The sequence below is a fragment of the Protopterus annectens genome, chromosome 1.part1 (genome assembly GCF_019279795.1).
Source record: "Protopterus annectens isolate FY-2018-M chromosome 1.part1, PAN1.0, whole genome shotgun sequence".
Classification (NCBI taxonomy): Eukaryota; Metazoa; Chordata; order Ceratodontiformes; family Protopteridae; genus Protopterus; species Protopterus annectens.
In genome coordinates this window covers 1,297,453,350-1,297,468,406 of record NC_056726.1, presented here as the reverse complement: position 1 = coordinate 1,297,468,406, position 15,057 = coordinate 1,297,453,350, and the positions used below count along the sequence as shown (strand labels likewise).

The following is a 15,057-nucleotide window of genomic DNA, read 5'->3' as shown; positions in this document are numbered from 1 at the left end:
ATGATCTCCCATCCATTCATCAAGATTCCTCTTGAAGAGAGTCAATGAGGGACTCTGCCTAACCTGGACTGGGATTTTATTCCAGAGTGAAGGGAGCCACTGGGTTATGAATCTGTCCCTCCAGCATGTCCTATTTATTTCAGTGCTGAGGTTCAAGTCTCTCAAGCGTGTAGCTCGATGGGATTTGGATTTTCTGAGGTGCAGCATGTCCCTTAATTCCGGGTTGGACATGGCCTTATATGTCAGGCACAGGTCACCTCTGAGCAGGCGGTATGCCACTGAGTAGAGCTGGAGTTTCTTTAATCGGGCAGCATATGGCATCTGTTTGAGCCCTTTGATCCTCTTGGTGAGGTACTTTTGGGGTCTTTCCAGTTGCTGCAGGTGTTTGGTAAGGTACATCCCAAAAGGGGCATTGTACTCGATTATGGGCCTGATGAGGGATGAGTAAAGAGGCACGATGACCACCCCTAATCTAGATGTGAATCCCTTCATGATTAGGTGGGCTATATAAAATGTTTTTCTAACCACTTTGGCCACGTGGTTGTCAAATGAGAGATTGCTATCAACTTGGGTCCCCAGGTCCCTAATTACTTCTTCTGTACTTAATGGATTACCACCTATGTGGTAATTTGTGGGCACTTTGTTTTTGCCAAAGTGGATGACTATACACTTTTTGGCATTTAGCTTGAGGCCATGGCTCTGGCACCAGTTGTCTGTTTCTATGAGGCCCTTTTGGAGGATGCTTGTGTCAGCTGGAGAGTCGATTATGGCACCCAGTTTGCAGTCATCTGCGAACTTGGTCAGCCACAGTCCTTCCATGTTGGCCTGTACCTCCGAGAAATATATACCAAACAAGAGAGGTCCCAGGACTGAACCTTGTGGGACACCACTTGTAACTGGTTTGGAGTCTGACATAGCTCCAGCAATTCTAACCATGTGGGTTCTGTCCTTGAGCCAGTTTGCAACCCATCTAGTGACATAGGGGTTTATATTTAAGCTGGTGAGCTTATCTATAATGCCCGAGTGGGGTATTGTATTGAAGGCTTTTGCGAGGTCCAGATAGGCTGTGTGGACCACCTTCCCTTCGTCAATGGCCTTGGTGACTGTTTCAAAGAAGTCAACCAGGTTTAAGAGGCAGGATCTGCCCTTAACAAAGCCAAACTGGGTAGGATCCAGTGTCTGTAGGTCCCCAATATCTTTATTTATGAGGTCCATGATGATCCTTTCTGTAGCTTTGCAGACCAAGCTAGTCAGGCTTATGGGGCAATAGTTTCCAGGGTCCGTTGAGGCACCACCTTTGTGGAGAGGGACCACTGTTGCTGTACGCCACTCTTTGGGTACATATCCTGTAGTAAGGCTGAGATTGAACAGTAGTTTTATGTTTGGGTTTAGCTCTTCTTGGAGTTCATGTAGGATGCAGCCTGGGACACCGTCTGGTCCCATTGATGCTGTGTTTTTTGCTTTGGAGAGGGCGGCTCCCACCTGAGCATCTGAGATGTCAGGGGGGCAGCACTCTGCTGGGATAAATATTTGCCCTTTTGGTGGGGGGTGGGGAGTTTGCGCTGAACCTGTCAGCTAGGATGTTGGCAATGTCTGTGGGATCAGTGTATTTTTTGTCATTTTGGACTAATTCTGAGCATATCTGGGAATTCCCACCCAGGTTCCTAACATAACTAAAGAAAGCCTTGTGATTATCCTTAGTGTCCTGTGCAATTTTTCTCTCGAAGCTGGCCTTTGACGATTTTATGAGTGCCCGTAGTTTTTTGCTAATACTGATCAGAGATGCCTTCCCTTTTTGGGATTTTGCTCTATCATGTAGTAGCTTCCTCCTTCTATTGTATAGTTTATTTATGGCTGGGGTCCACCAGACAGGTCGTCTGCCTTTGGAGGATTGGGTCTTGGTTTTATTTGGGATTGCATGATCCATGCATTCCTGAAGGTGTTTATAGAATGCATTTATAAAGGATTCTGCGGTCTGGGCTGTATTTTCCACAGGCCCGGGGGCTTTGAAGGATTCCACCTCGGTTTTGAGGAGTGTGAAATTTGCTTTAGAGAAGTTTTTCACTGTGGTTTTCTGGGCAGGGGGTGGGGTCGGGATGTGAATATCCAGTGAGATCAGTTTATGGTCTGATCTTACCAGTGAGGGATACACTTCTGGTCTGGAGCATAGAGTCCCCATGTTGGTGATGATTAGGTCCAGTATGTTTTCCCCTCTTGTGGGAGTGGTAACAAGTTGTTCCATAGCATTTGAGTTTATGAATTCTAGGAACCTTTGGGCAAGGGTGTTGGAGCTAGAGTAATGCTCCCAATCTATGTTTGGGTAGTTGAAGTCGCCCAATATAATGGTGTTTGGAGAGACCTTCATATTTTCCAGTGTTCTCAGGAAGGCCGAGTGGGGTTCCTGGGTTTGGGAGGGTGGTCTGTAGCAGGCTATAAACTGGAAGGCAGTTTTACCCACTGTTAGTTGCACATAGATAGTCTCTGATGCTTCGTGCTTTGCCACCAACCTGGAGGTGTGGGTATCTTTGATGAATATCGATACTCCCCCTCCTTTTGCGGTTCGGTCCAAGTTTTGGGGCCGAAAAGCATGGTATGAGGTATAACCTGGTAGTGCTGGGGTGCTCTCGGGAGTCCTGAACCAGGTTTCTGTTACTTCACAGATATCGATGTTCTCCATGCTAAGGAGAGTTTCGAGTGCGTGCATCTTGAGGTTTAGACTTCTAGCGTTGAGTAGCATTACTCTTAGTTTCTTATCCCTTGTGATACCTATGGAGGTGGGTTTGTCTTTTGAGCCTTGCCTAAAAAAGGCACTATGGGGGTAGCAAGAGCCTTTGCCAATATCCGAAAGCCCAGGGGTGACAGGTGCAAGCCGTCCCTAGCAAAGCATCGTGTTTTGTCGTGCATATCATCCCAAGCTGACAGGCATTGGATCCCCTTTGAATGACACCAATACTTAAGCCAATTGTTGAAATTGATCATCTTGTCTTCATATTGTGGCATCATTCTTGGTGAGGGTAAGATGCTACTCAAGGTCAGGGTCATACCAGCCTGGGCTACATGCTCAGAGAGCTCCTCTATGTCTCTTTTCATGTAGACCAGGGAGGTACATCTCAGGACATTCACACCAGCATGGACAATGACTGAGTCATATTTGTACTTGCCTTGGAGTGACCTGAGTGCTTGTGTTATGTGGCGGATCCTAGCGCCAGACAGGCTGCTCACCGTGACCTTCTCCTTGTTCAGCCTGGTGAGCGGGACGTCAGTGTGCCTGATGATAGAGTCACCTATTACAAGTGTATCAGGTGTGTTGTTTAGCCTTAAGGGCTGTGACTGTTCGGCACACTGGCTTTGTGAGATATGTGTTGCACGTGTTTTGTTTTGGGGTAGCGGTTGCTTGGGTGTCTGCTTTGGAGGTCTCTGCTGCTTAGGCAGATCTTTATTTAGAGCCTCCGAGTATGTTTTGTGTGATTATGTGTTTGGTTTGCTGTTGTGGTAGGTCTATGTGAGACTGGAATTGTAGTGAGTGTGGTTTCCTTCTCCTCCTGACTGGTTATGCCAGTACTGAGTTGAGAGAGCTTAGCCTCCAGTTTGGCTATATGGTTGCATCTCTCACATGTGTTGGAATTTGTTGGGAGGAGGAGAGGGTTGTCTGTGTACATGAGGCAGTTGTAACATTGCCTCAAGATTCCCAGATTCACCAGCTGGACCGGAGAGGAGATTGACAACTGACCTTTGGACATGCTAGAATAATATTGGGAATTCCTTTATAATTGAAAACAAGGGCCAATGGGAAGCGAGGGTGTAGTGCTTTTCATTTTTAGTGCTGACTTATAATTGCTTTAGTGAGCAAGTGCCAGGTAACAAGTGCAATGTGTTACAGGTAACTTAAATGCAAAAACGACAAACAGTAACTTTCTTTCAAGCGAAGCAAGGAAATAAGTACAGTAAGTAATGCAGATATCACTAGGGATCCACAGAAGCTGAGAAGCGCGTTTTAGGTGGAATTAGCGTTCCAGGAAATAACAAGCATACAAACAAAGCTAGATTCAGCAGGCCTGGATCTAGTCTATGCTACAACAAACAAGGTGTACCAATTTCAGTAAGATACAGTTCAAATATTCAGGCACTATAAACCTTTAACCAGAAATTCCCAGCTCAGAAGGGCAGAGTCCAGCCTCTCCTCCCACAAGAGTGCAGACCACGAACCTTCTTAATGTAAAATAACTGGCCTGAAGCCCAAGTGCTTAAACCAGAGCTAATACACTTTAAGAATAACAGACACTGAGCTCTCAATCAGCAGTTCCCAACTTAGAAGGATGAAAGCTACCTGTCGTGCCACCACAGTGCATGCCACAAACCTTCCTAATGTAGAACAACTGGTTTGAAGCCCAAGTGCTTAATCCAAAAGACTTAGAATGATAGCTACACTTTAACCAAGTTACTACCAAGCAGTAATAAATACAACTGAATACTTTAAATAATGCCTGGATTAGTGCTCAAGTTATACAAACAAAGCTAGATTCAGCAGGCCTGGATCTAGTCTATGCTACAGCAAACAAGGTGTACCAATTTCAGTAAGAAGAAATTCAGATATGCATGCACTATAAGCCTTCAACCAGAAATTCCCAGCTCAGAAAAGTCTGCAATCCAAATTGTAGCTTGCTACAGATCCCCCACTATGCCCCAAGATTCTTACTACATCTTTCTAAACATACTAGATAATATTAAGATACAACCAAACACCCCAATACTGGGTGATTTCAACTACCCTGCCATTAATTGGGAAAACTACTCAGGTACCAACACCTTTACCCAACAGTTCCTGGAATTCATAAATTCCAATGCCCTGGACCAACTAATACATAGTCCCACCAGGGGCTCAAATATCCCCGACCTGGTCATTACCAACATGGGAGATTTCTGCTCCATACCAGTGGTCACCCCCTCGTTGGTCAGGTCTGATCATAAGCTAATCACCCTTGACGTCCACATCCCACCCCCACCCCCCAGTTGGGAAACCTCCATAAAAAACTACTCCAAAGCTAACTTTATTCTACTGAAGTCAGAAGTGACAAACTTCATGACACCCATGCAGACAGGAACTGAAAGTTTGACTGCTAAATCCTACACTAAGGCACTGTATGAGCACATCCACTTGTGCATGAATCATGACATTCCAAACAGAACCAAGACAGTCTCCTCCAAAAAAAGGAACCCAATCTGGTGGTCCCCTGCCATAAACAAACTATACAACAGAAGGAAGAAATTGTTGCAGAAAAGAGGAAAATACCAGGATGCAAAAAACTCCATTACCTGCCTCAGTAAGAAGCTGAGATCCCACATAAAATCCTCCAAAGCTAGTTATGAAAATAAAATTGCCAAAGATTCCAAGGACAACCACAAAGCATTCTATAGTTATGTCAAGAATCTAAATGGCAATGCTCAGATCTGCTCTGAGCTACAACAGAATGGCATTAAATATACTGATCCCAAGGATATTGCCAATATCCTGGCAGATTGATTCTGTGCCAACTTCACCCCCTCTCACCCCTAAAAGACCCATTTCAGTACCAAAAGATTGCCAAATACCAGTAATTACGGCCACACAGGTAAAGAACGCACTCTCCAAAGCTAAGAATACAGCATCCATGGGACCAGACAACATCCCGGGCTGTGTATTATATGAACTATAAAATTAACTGGCACCTCACCTAAGTGTCATGTTTAATCATAGCCTCACCTCAGGCTTCATGCCCAATGAGTGGCACACAACTACAGTTATCCCACTCCACAAGAGGGGATCCACCTTGGATCCCGGGAACTATCTTCTCATCAGTCTGACAAGCCTGATCTGCAAAGCCATGAAATGCATTATCATGGAATTTATAAACAAAGACATTGGCAACCTTCAAACACTGGACCCCACCCAGTTTGGTTTCATAAAGGGCCGATCTTGTCTCCTCAACCTGATTGACTTCTTTGAATCAGTCTCCAGAGCCGTGGATGAGGGTAAGATGGTCCACACAGCCTATCTGGACCTTGCCAAGGTCTTCGACACTATCCCCCTTTCTGGAATCATAGATAAACTTACTAAGCTGGGCATTAATCCCTACATCACTCAATGGGTTACCAACTGTCTTACTGACAGAACCCACACTGTAAAAGTAGCCGACTCAAAATCCAGCTCCAGACAAGTGACAGGCAGAGTACCTCAGGGTTCAGTATTGGGACTGCTCTTGTTTGGCATCTACTTCTCTGAAGTACAGGCCAGCACTAAAGGACTCTGATTAACAAAGTTCACAGATGACTGCAAACTGGGAGCCATTATTGAATCCCCAAATGATGTGGATATTCTACAAAAGGGCCTTATCGAAACAGATGCTTGGTGCCAGAGCCATGGGCTCAAGCTCAATGCCAAGAAATGTATAGTTATCCCCTTTGGGAAAAACCATGTACCCATGAATTACCACATAAGTGGCAGTACACTAAACACCGAAAGTGTGATAAGGGACTTAGGGTCACAGGTGGACAGTGGTCTCACCTTTGATAACCACATAGCCACAACAGTCAAGAAATCCTTCTATGTGGCACACCTCATCACTAAGGGCTTTTCATCCAGAAAAAAGGAGGTCATTGTCCCACTGTATGCATCCCTCATTAGACCCATTATAGAGTACAACGCCTAGTTTGGTATATCCCTCACAAGACATCTGCAACAACTGGAAATGCCACAGAAATACCTCACTAAAAGAATCACAGGCCTAAAGCAGATACCCTATGTTGACGGTCTAAAAAAACTCGAGCTATACTCTGTCGCATATCGCCTACTCAGAGGCGATCTCTGCTTAACATACAAGGCTATGTCAGACCTAGTGCTGTTGGACATGCTACACTTAAAGAAATCACAATCCCTAAGAGCCACATGCTGCAGGGATCTAAACCTGGTCATCACAATGAACAAAACATGCTGTAGGGAGAGGTTCCTGACCCAGAGACTCCCCATACTCTGGAATAGACTGCCCATACATGTCAAGCTGAGCACCTCTTTGGCCCTCCTCAAAAGGAACCTTGATGATTGGATGTTAGATAGGAAATTCACCCCAGGGATCATGTCAGTCACCCTGCTAGACAGGGGACCAGGGAAGTAAATGTTCTGGGAAGAAATAGCCAGGGAATTGTTATGGCTAGGCTTGCATAGGCCTTAGGGATGATAGCCTAGTACCATCCTATGAACCTATGAAGTTGTAGATAAGATTAATTATTTTCCATATCTGCTGGAATCAAGTACTACAGTTTAACAGCGTGCATAGAATATAGACAAGCACCATTCTGATTTTTAGATTTTTGAGTGAGTACTAAGCATTAGATTAGTGAGCACTCTAAGGGATGCGTACCAGTTTAATAACTTGCAGGTAGCAGGGTATCTGTCTGTGATACAGAGGATGTTGTGGGCAGTCTTAATATAAGAATGAGCTTGTAGATTAGATAGCTGCAGCCAGCTAAGGGAGTGCAGTGCCACAGAGTGATGGGGTCTATCTTTAACAATCAAATAACATTTACATCGAATGGCTAAACATCGACCCTAACCACTGAATGTTCATTTACCATATGTTCACTTTTTTACCAGGGAAAGTAAATAGTTAACCAACACTTTCCCATCCCAAAACATGCAGCGTTTCAATCCTACCACACTACCTTCACCCCCACACCCCCCTCTAACTATATATACCGACACCAAGAGTGCACTACAGTGGGGAAAAGGGCAGACAGGGAAGTATTGGCCAACTAGCTACTTTCCTGTTTGCTGAGTGAATGTTCGCTGAATGAACATTCAGTGGTTAGGGTTTGATGTTTAGCCATTCAATGTAAATATTATTCAACTGTTAAACATAGTTCCGAGTGATATGTTCAGTTAATGTGGAAACTTTCAGACTGCAATTTTATTATAAGATTACTCTAGTTTAGCTATTTGAGAGGACTGTAGGATAGAGAAAATTGATGAGGCATACAGGAAACTAAGGAGTAGATATATATGAGATATATACAGTCTTCCATGGATATTCTGGTAGGAATGGTTTCACATTATAGAGAGTTCCTTGTTTATTGTTAGTTTTTTGATAATGCACTATGGATGTATTGATCGAATAGCAATATATGGTCTGTTATTACTCTTGGTAGTTTTGTATTTTATACTAAATCAGTTCTAGTATTATTGACTGATAATATTGTTAAATCACTATAGACTTATTGTCGGATCGGAGGTGATAACTACTATTAGTTTAGTTTTATTTGCATTTAGGAGTAGTTTAGATTGTTCCAGCCAGTTTTCAAATTTTCTCACAATTATCTCAAAGGTTAGGCAGTGAGGAGCATCCAGTTTGCTACCTGAATAGGAAATTGACATGAACAGAAGTCAAATACTCGGGTGTTGAATATAAGTGCTTGGCCATGAAGTGAACACTAGGGTCCTTATTTACCAGGATGAGAGTTCACCCTTGTCACTAACCATGTTCCCATGTAGTAGCTCCACCAACAAAAGGAGAACAATATTAAGCTCTGTAAATGGGCCTTGTCCTTATAGCCTTTTGAGTTTAAAGTCCAGCATCATCCTGGTGCCAACCACCACAATTTGGGTGGCTTGTCCAGGATGTACAAACCATTCCATTACCCTAAAGCAGGTGATTTCAAGCTGAGGGAGAAGGAGGAATCAAATGTAACATAGTATGGTACTTCTCACCAGTAATAAATGTGAAGGGATGTTCTAGTATGTGAAAGGGTGTTTTAATGCACAGTATACATATATGAGGTATACAAAATTACTGGCAGTTAAGCAAGGTGTCGGTAAAGGGAATATATAAAGCTTTGTAATGCATACACCTAATCAGAGAAGTCAAGGAGAAATAGTGGGATCTGGAAGTGTGAAGGAAGAAACAAGCCCAGAGCATCAGCTCTGGAAAAGAGATGTTTTATCAAGGAGTGCATACCAGTGGGTGACTTTGTGGCTTATCACCTAGAACTTACTTGAACCAAATATTTTGTAGTGAGTTTACTTTTATTCAGTACCTATGTCATTAAAGGTACCATTCAAACATTTTCTATTTAAATCAATGATTCTATTTATTTTGAAGCCAGCCTTTTTATTGTAAGTTATATAAAATATTTTTATAACTCAGATTTGTGTTATGTACATATATATTTTTTTCATGGTAAGTGAATAGGTCATCATAATCCATTTTCTGCCATGACCAAGGCTAAATACAATAAACATATATCTATGGATATATATATATATATATATATATATATATATATATATGTGTGTGTGTGTGTGTGTGTGTGTGTGTGTGTGTGCGCGCGCGCGTGTATGTATATGTCATTTAAAGTGAGCACTCTAAGGGGTGTGTACAAGTTTAATAACCACATGTTTTTGGGAGGTGGGAGGACACTGAAGTACCCTGACAAAACACACACAGAGACAAGAGAAGATACAAACTCTGCATACAAACAGTGACTGAAAGCCAGTCTTGAAACCCAGACCATGGAGCTGCAAGGCTCATGTATATATACTTCTGTTTATTTTTATGTTTATGGGAGGTTACACACTCACGTGTACGTGTGTGTGTGTGTGTGTGTGTGTGTGTGTGTGTGTGTGTGTGTGTGTGTGTGTGTGTGTGTGTGTTTAATTTTATGAATATATATGTAAGGGTGTGTGTTTATTCTTATGTGCCTATAACTATTTCTGCATGTTTGTTTATTTATGTATGTGAGAATTTATGTCGGTGTGTGTGTGTGTGTGTGTGTGTGTGTGTGTGTGTGTGTGTGTGTGTGTGTGTGTGTGTGTGTGTGTGTGTGTCTGAGAGATGGAGACATGCCTTTATTTTTATGTGTGTGTCTATATAGTTATACATGTATGTGTGCGTGTGTGTGTGTGTGTGTGTGTGTGTGTGTGTGTGTGTGTGTGTGTGTGTGTGTGTGTGTATATAGAGAGAGAGAGAGAACATCCACAAAAGCATCATTATCTCTGTATGTACCCTAAAAGGAATTTAGCCAGGTTTTTTTTTTTTTTAGGCAGCAATGCATAAATACACAGAAAGGTAATACAAGTATGTAAATAAAAAAAAGTACAGGAAGGTATTGCAATGAGTGCTAAACAATGCTGCATAGCAAGCTGTAAATCTTGTTTCAGCTTGTTTCTAGTTGCCTTGGAAAACAGCTCCTTGTAAACAAGCATTACACAATATGTTACTCATAACTGAGTCACTGCTAGTATCTGTCTCAGAAGAAGAGATATCCTCTTTCTCCGTGAGGGGGTGGGCCTTCTGACGTAGCACAGCTGCTGTGTTAGAAGTTTGTCTGACCTAATCAGGAAGTATCCATGCTTCTGATTCTGCCAACGGGACTTCAGTAACACTAAAATGTAAGTACTCAAGAATATTAGTGAGCTTTCAAGGAAAACTATTTATTTTTTTAATTTATTGTTAATAAGACAATGGTTTCAGATTTGAAGCTCTGTTAAGTATCACTACAACCTGATTAGCATTTTTAAAATAGTTTCAGCTCTTCTAATGTGAGATTCTGTGTGGTGCTTTAGCAATTTAGCTGAAGGCATTCGTTTATAGTTCTGGAGTTATATATGTTGATGTGCAGCAAAAATATGAAACTGAGTTGTGACCATTTTCAGTGTCCGAAAAGCTATTTATATTTACTGTTAGAGAATAAAAACAAAAATGTTCTTAAAATATAATATTTTTTTGTTAACATATCAAATTTAAGCTACAAATTGTAGTATTTTTACTTGATGTATTTTACATTTCCTTAATCTCCCTGATTTTGGCTCAAAATTTGGATGTCTCAAAAAATAAATTGCCCTGACCCTCCTAATCCCTGGTGATTTTGAGAGAAAAGGTGGTGGGTTACACTTATAATAAAAATAATTAGAGATGTGTACTTTTTACTTCAGATAATGCATGTTAATCCATATTATGTTATTCTGTCAATATCTGAAGTGAACAGTGCTAATATTTAAAAAAAAAGTGTCCCTGATTATTTCTGGATTTGTCCCTGATTCTGGAGGTAACAAGTTGAAAAGTAAGCAGACATAATTAATGTTGCTCATATTAATTGTTGCAGCCAAAAAACCTTAATGGTTACTACAGGAAGTAAAAAGGTAATGGCTTGTGTAGTTTGTCACTGAGTCTATAAAGGACTTTATGACATGAGTGCGGTCAAGAATTTACCCTGCCTTTTATATAAGTTGTTTCGGCCCCTTCTGTTTCACTTAGAGTGATGATTATAGCTTTTATAAAATACATAGAAAGTATATTGCTGTAAGCTAGAAGTAGACCCCCATTCAGTTCTGTGCTGGAGCTCCTCCTCTATGGTGTTTCCATTTTTGTCTGTGCTCATATCAGCTTTTGCTAAGTTCTCTGGTTTCTTCACATTTTATAAACGTGCTTAAGACATCGAATAGCAATGTTACATTGTGTGTGTGTGTGTGTGTGTGTGTGTGTGTGTGTGTGTGTGTGTGTGTGTGTGTGTGTGTGTGTGTGTGTGTGTGTGTATACCTGCAAACCCTACAAAAGATCTGATGATGTCCTTACATTCACCACTGCAGTATTTATTACAAATGGGATTCCCTGCTGTGAAGCCCTCCATCTGGCCAGTTTACCAAAGTCTAACATTGCTTTAAGGTATGCTGAACGTCACCTACACACTCCTTGCATAGGGTAGGGCATAAAGGTGACATTCATGCATACCATTTCTGAACTTCTTTGCCACCAGTTTGAATACTGTTTTAACCATCGGTCTGTTACCTCCATCCATTTTTTTTTTTACTGTTTTTCTGTTTGTTTGCATCCTGTTAATACTCCTGTTTCCTGGAGTCCTCACAGTTGCAGATACATACCCAGTTGGGTTTTTGGTTACTTTTTCTGTTTCTTTTGTGCTGTTTGGGGTTCTTGTCATCCAGTAAGGGTAAATGCCACGATAAGTGTCTTTTTTGCTTAGGTGCTGCTCATGACCATACATCTTGTTTAATTTGTCATGCATTTACCCCTAAAACAGTAGGCTTTCTTCCCGTTCATTGTATCTTGAGAACCAGCATCTTAAGCTTCTTGCCAAAGACACTATGGCTGGAACTTCCTGCCCCGAGGATCAGCCGTCAGGGAAGAAGTTGCATAAGGTAAGACTGGAATCTTCCACTGTCCAGCCTCTGCCGGGAGTTCCTCCCAAGGTTATTACGAATGCGGAGGCTCACCCAGTTGTTTTGTCAGACTCCTCTACCCTGTCTGTATTGAAGGCTGGTGAGGATCTGGCAGGCAGCACATCTGACGAGGCTTTTCAGGCGCCCATTTTGGACGTTCAGGGGGAACCACGGTTGACTGTTTCCGAGGGGTCTAGAAGGGTTCCGCAGTTTCTCTTTAGGGAAGAGGTTCCTGCTACAGTTGTGGACTGCCGTCCTGCGAGTGGGCCTTCTCTGGTTTCTAGGACAGGTACCCCCTTAAAAAGAAGCAGAAAACTAGTCCTGTTTCTTCTGCTCCTAGGCATCCTCAAAGTGAGTGGCAAGCCTTTACTCAGGGGTTGTTTAGTGCTTTACTGTTGCTAAGGCCTCCTCAAAGGGTTTTGATTCCTGCTCTTCCTTGGTCCTCTTTTTCCCCTAAAAGGCCCAAAGTATTGAATTATTCTGAGGAGGATGTGGATTCTGATGATGACTCCTTGCTTATTCTACCCAGATTTCTTCTACTTTAGACTACAGGTCTGAGGAGGAGGACTCTTATACTCTAGATAATCCTTCTGAGGAAATTTCCTTTGGGGACACAATCTCTAGGATGATGGAATTTTTTTAAGTGGGATTGTGTACAGGTTTCAGCTATTCATAAGAGGTACTATGAGTTACTGCAGATGGAATCTCCTAAACCTGCGGCCATTCCTCCTGCATGGCTTCTTTATTGGATGTTTTTTCCAGTGCCTCTAAAGCGCTGGATTCTCTGTCCCCTGCTCCCAAGAAGTCTGATAGGTTTTACAGAGTGCCTGAGGATTGTTTCTTTTTGTTTAAATGTCCTGCTGCTGACCCCTCTGTAGTGTCTATAGCCTCTAATAAGCTGTCTCAATTGCTTCCTTCATCCATGTTACTGTCAGAAAAAGCTGTCTCAGTTGTTTCCATCATCCAAGTTACTGCCTTCTGACAAGGACAGTAGAACAATGGATAGGCTGGGTAAGAAGGTTTATACTTTGGCTACCCTAGCTTTTAAGGCCATTAATTATCAGACCCATGTCTCTAGGTATGTCTTGGCTCTTCTTTCTCAGGCTTGTCAGCCTCTTTCTGATCTTCCAGACTCTGAGACCAAATCTTCTGCTTTTTCCCTTGCTTTGGACTTCCTCTCAGGAAGTTCGGCATTCTATCAAATGTAGTTATGATGCAGCATGTGCCTCTTCTAGTCTGCAGCTTTTGGTTCAGTTCTGAGGAGATATTCTTGGCTTAGCCTTCAACCTTTGCCCGATGATATTAAGGCTAAGTTGATGGATGCTCCTCTGGATAATAAATGTTTGTTTTGTGAAGCGGCTGTTGGTTTATTTAAGTCTCTTCAGGACAAGGGGAAGGCTTTACAGGAGCTTAAGCATGTCTTTGTTTCTCCTGTGCCTAAATTTCAGCAAAACTACTATTCTAAGCCAAACTTTGTCTGTAGGCAATCTTGCCCTCCTTCTAAAGGTAAAAAGGGTAGTAAACAGACTCCTCCTGCTAAGGCCACTCAGACTGCATGGATTCTTAAGCCTTCCTTTCCTGCCAAACCAGGTGCTGTCTGACTATCCACCTGTTCCCAGTCACATTCCTCTTTCTCTTTCCCTTCCTGTTTGGTTCTGAATCACCCAGGATTCTTGGGTTCTGTCAGTCATTTGGCAGGGGTACTTCATGGTCTGGATTTCCCATCCTCCTTTTATGGGCATTCTTCAGCCTCCTCAGGAACAACTTCCTTTTTTCACAGAGGTTTACCGAGACCTCTTGTCTTAGGACACTATTCAAGAGGTTCCTGTGACCAAAAAGGGGAAAGGGTTTTATTCAAGAATGCTTCTAGTGCCCAGAAAGGAAGGAAGGTACTTGGAGACCTATTCTAGACCTCTCCCATCTGAACACCTTTCTGAAGGTTCCTTCCTTTCAGATGTTGTCTCTTCAGTCCCTTTTCCCCCTCTTGTTCCCTCAGGCCTTTCTGGTGTCTCTGGAACTCAAGGATGCTTATCTCCATATTCCGATCCATCCTCTTTTCAGGAGATTTTTGCATCTCTCTGTTGCTTCCTGGCATTTTCAGTTCTGTGCTTTACCCTTTGGCCTTTCTACTGCCCCAAGGGTATTCACCAAATACCTCACTCCTGTGATTACCTTTTGCAGGTTTCAAGGGATCCAAATCTTTCCTTATGTGGATGACCTGCTGAGTCAGGCATCTTCTCCAGAGGTCATTTTACAAAAATCTTCATTTTATCATTTCTCTTCTTAAGAGCCTGGGCTTAAGAATAAACTTTAAAAAAGTCTTTCATGACTTCTTCGCAGGATCATATCTTTCTGGGTTGCAGGATTCAAACGGTGCCAATGCTGGCATCCCTGCCTCCTCCAAAGGCATTAACTCTCATTTCTTTCTTTCAAACTGCTCTCCTGGCCTCCATTATAGCCAGGGAATTTCTGAGGGCTCTGGGGATTATAGCTTCCACCATTCTGATGCTTCATCTGGCCAGACAGTTCTACTTCACGATGTCGAAAGCCGACAATATTAAAGCTGATATTGTCGGTACTACAACATCAAAAGCGCAGAACATTGTGTAGGTAAATGGAAATCTAAATAGGGGGAGATTTCCATTTACCTCAATGTAGTGCAGTCTCAGAGTTGGAATATTTAAGTAGGGGGGGTGTGGGGGGTGGAGGGGGTCTAGCCTACGCTAGTTAGTTTTTATTTTTGTTTTTTTTTTTTCAAATGTTATTCAGTGTTTTACTACATTGATCACTAGAGGTCAACCTTTAGTGATCCAATGTAGTAAGATTTCAATAATGTGATATAGACGTGGCCAGAG

General features: G+C 42.4%; 1 protein-coding gene across 2 annotated transcripts in view; it reads left to right on the top strand.

Moving 5' to 3' along the window:
* The first annotated feature begins 10,307 nt into the window (after nt 1-10,307).
* Nucleotides 10,308-15,057, top strand: part of LENG9 (leukocyte receptor cluster member 9) — a 93,244-nt gene continuing 88,494 nt past the window's right edge. The window contains exon 1 of one of the 2 annotated variants that reach the window (XM_044081585.1): nt 10,308-10,417. The gene's annotated coding sequence lies outside the window, so the exon portion shown is untranslated. The remainder of the gene's footprint in view (nt 10,418-15,057) is intronic. The other variant, XM_044081591.1, reaches the window with a different exon arrangement.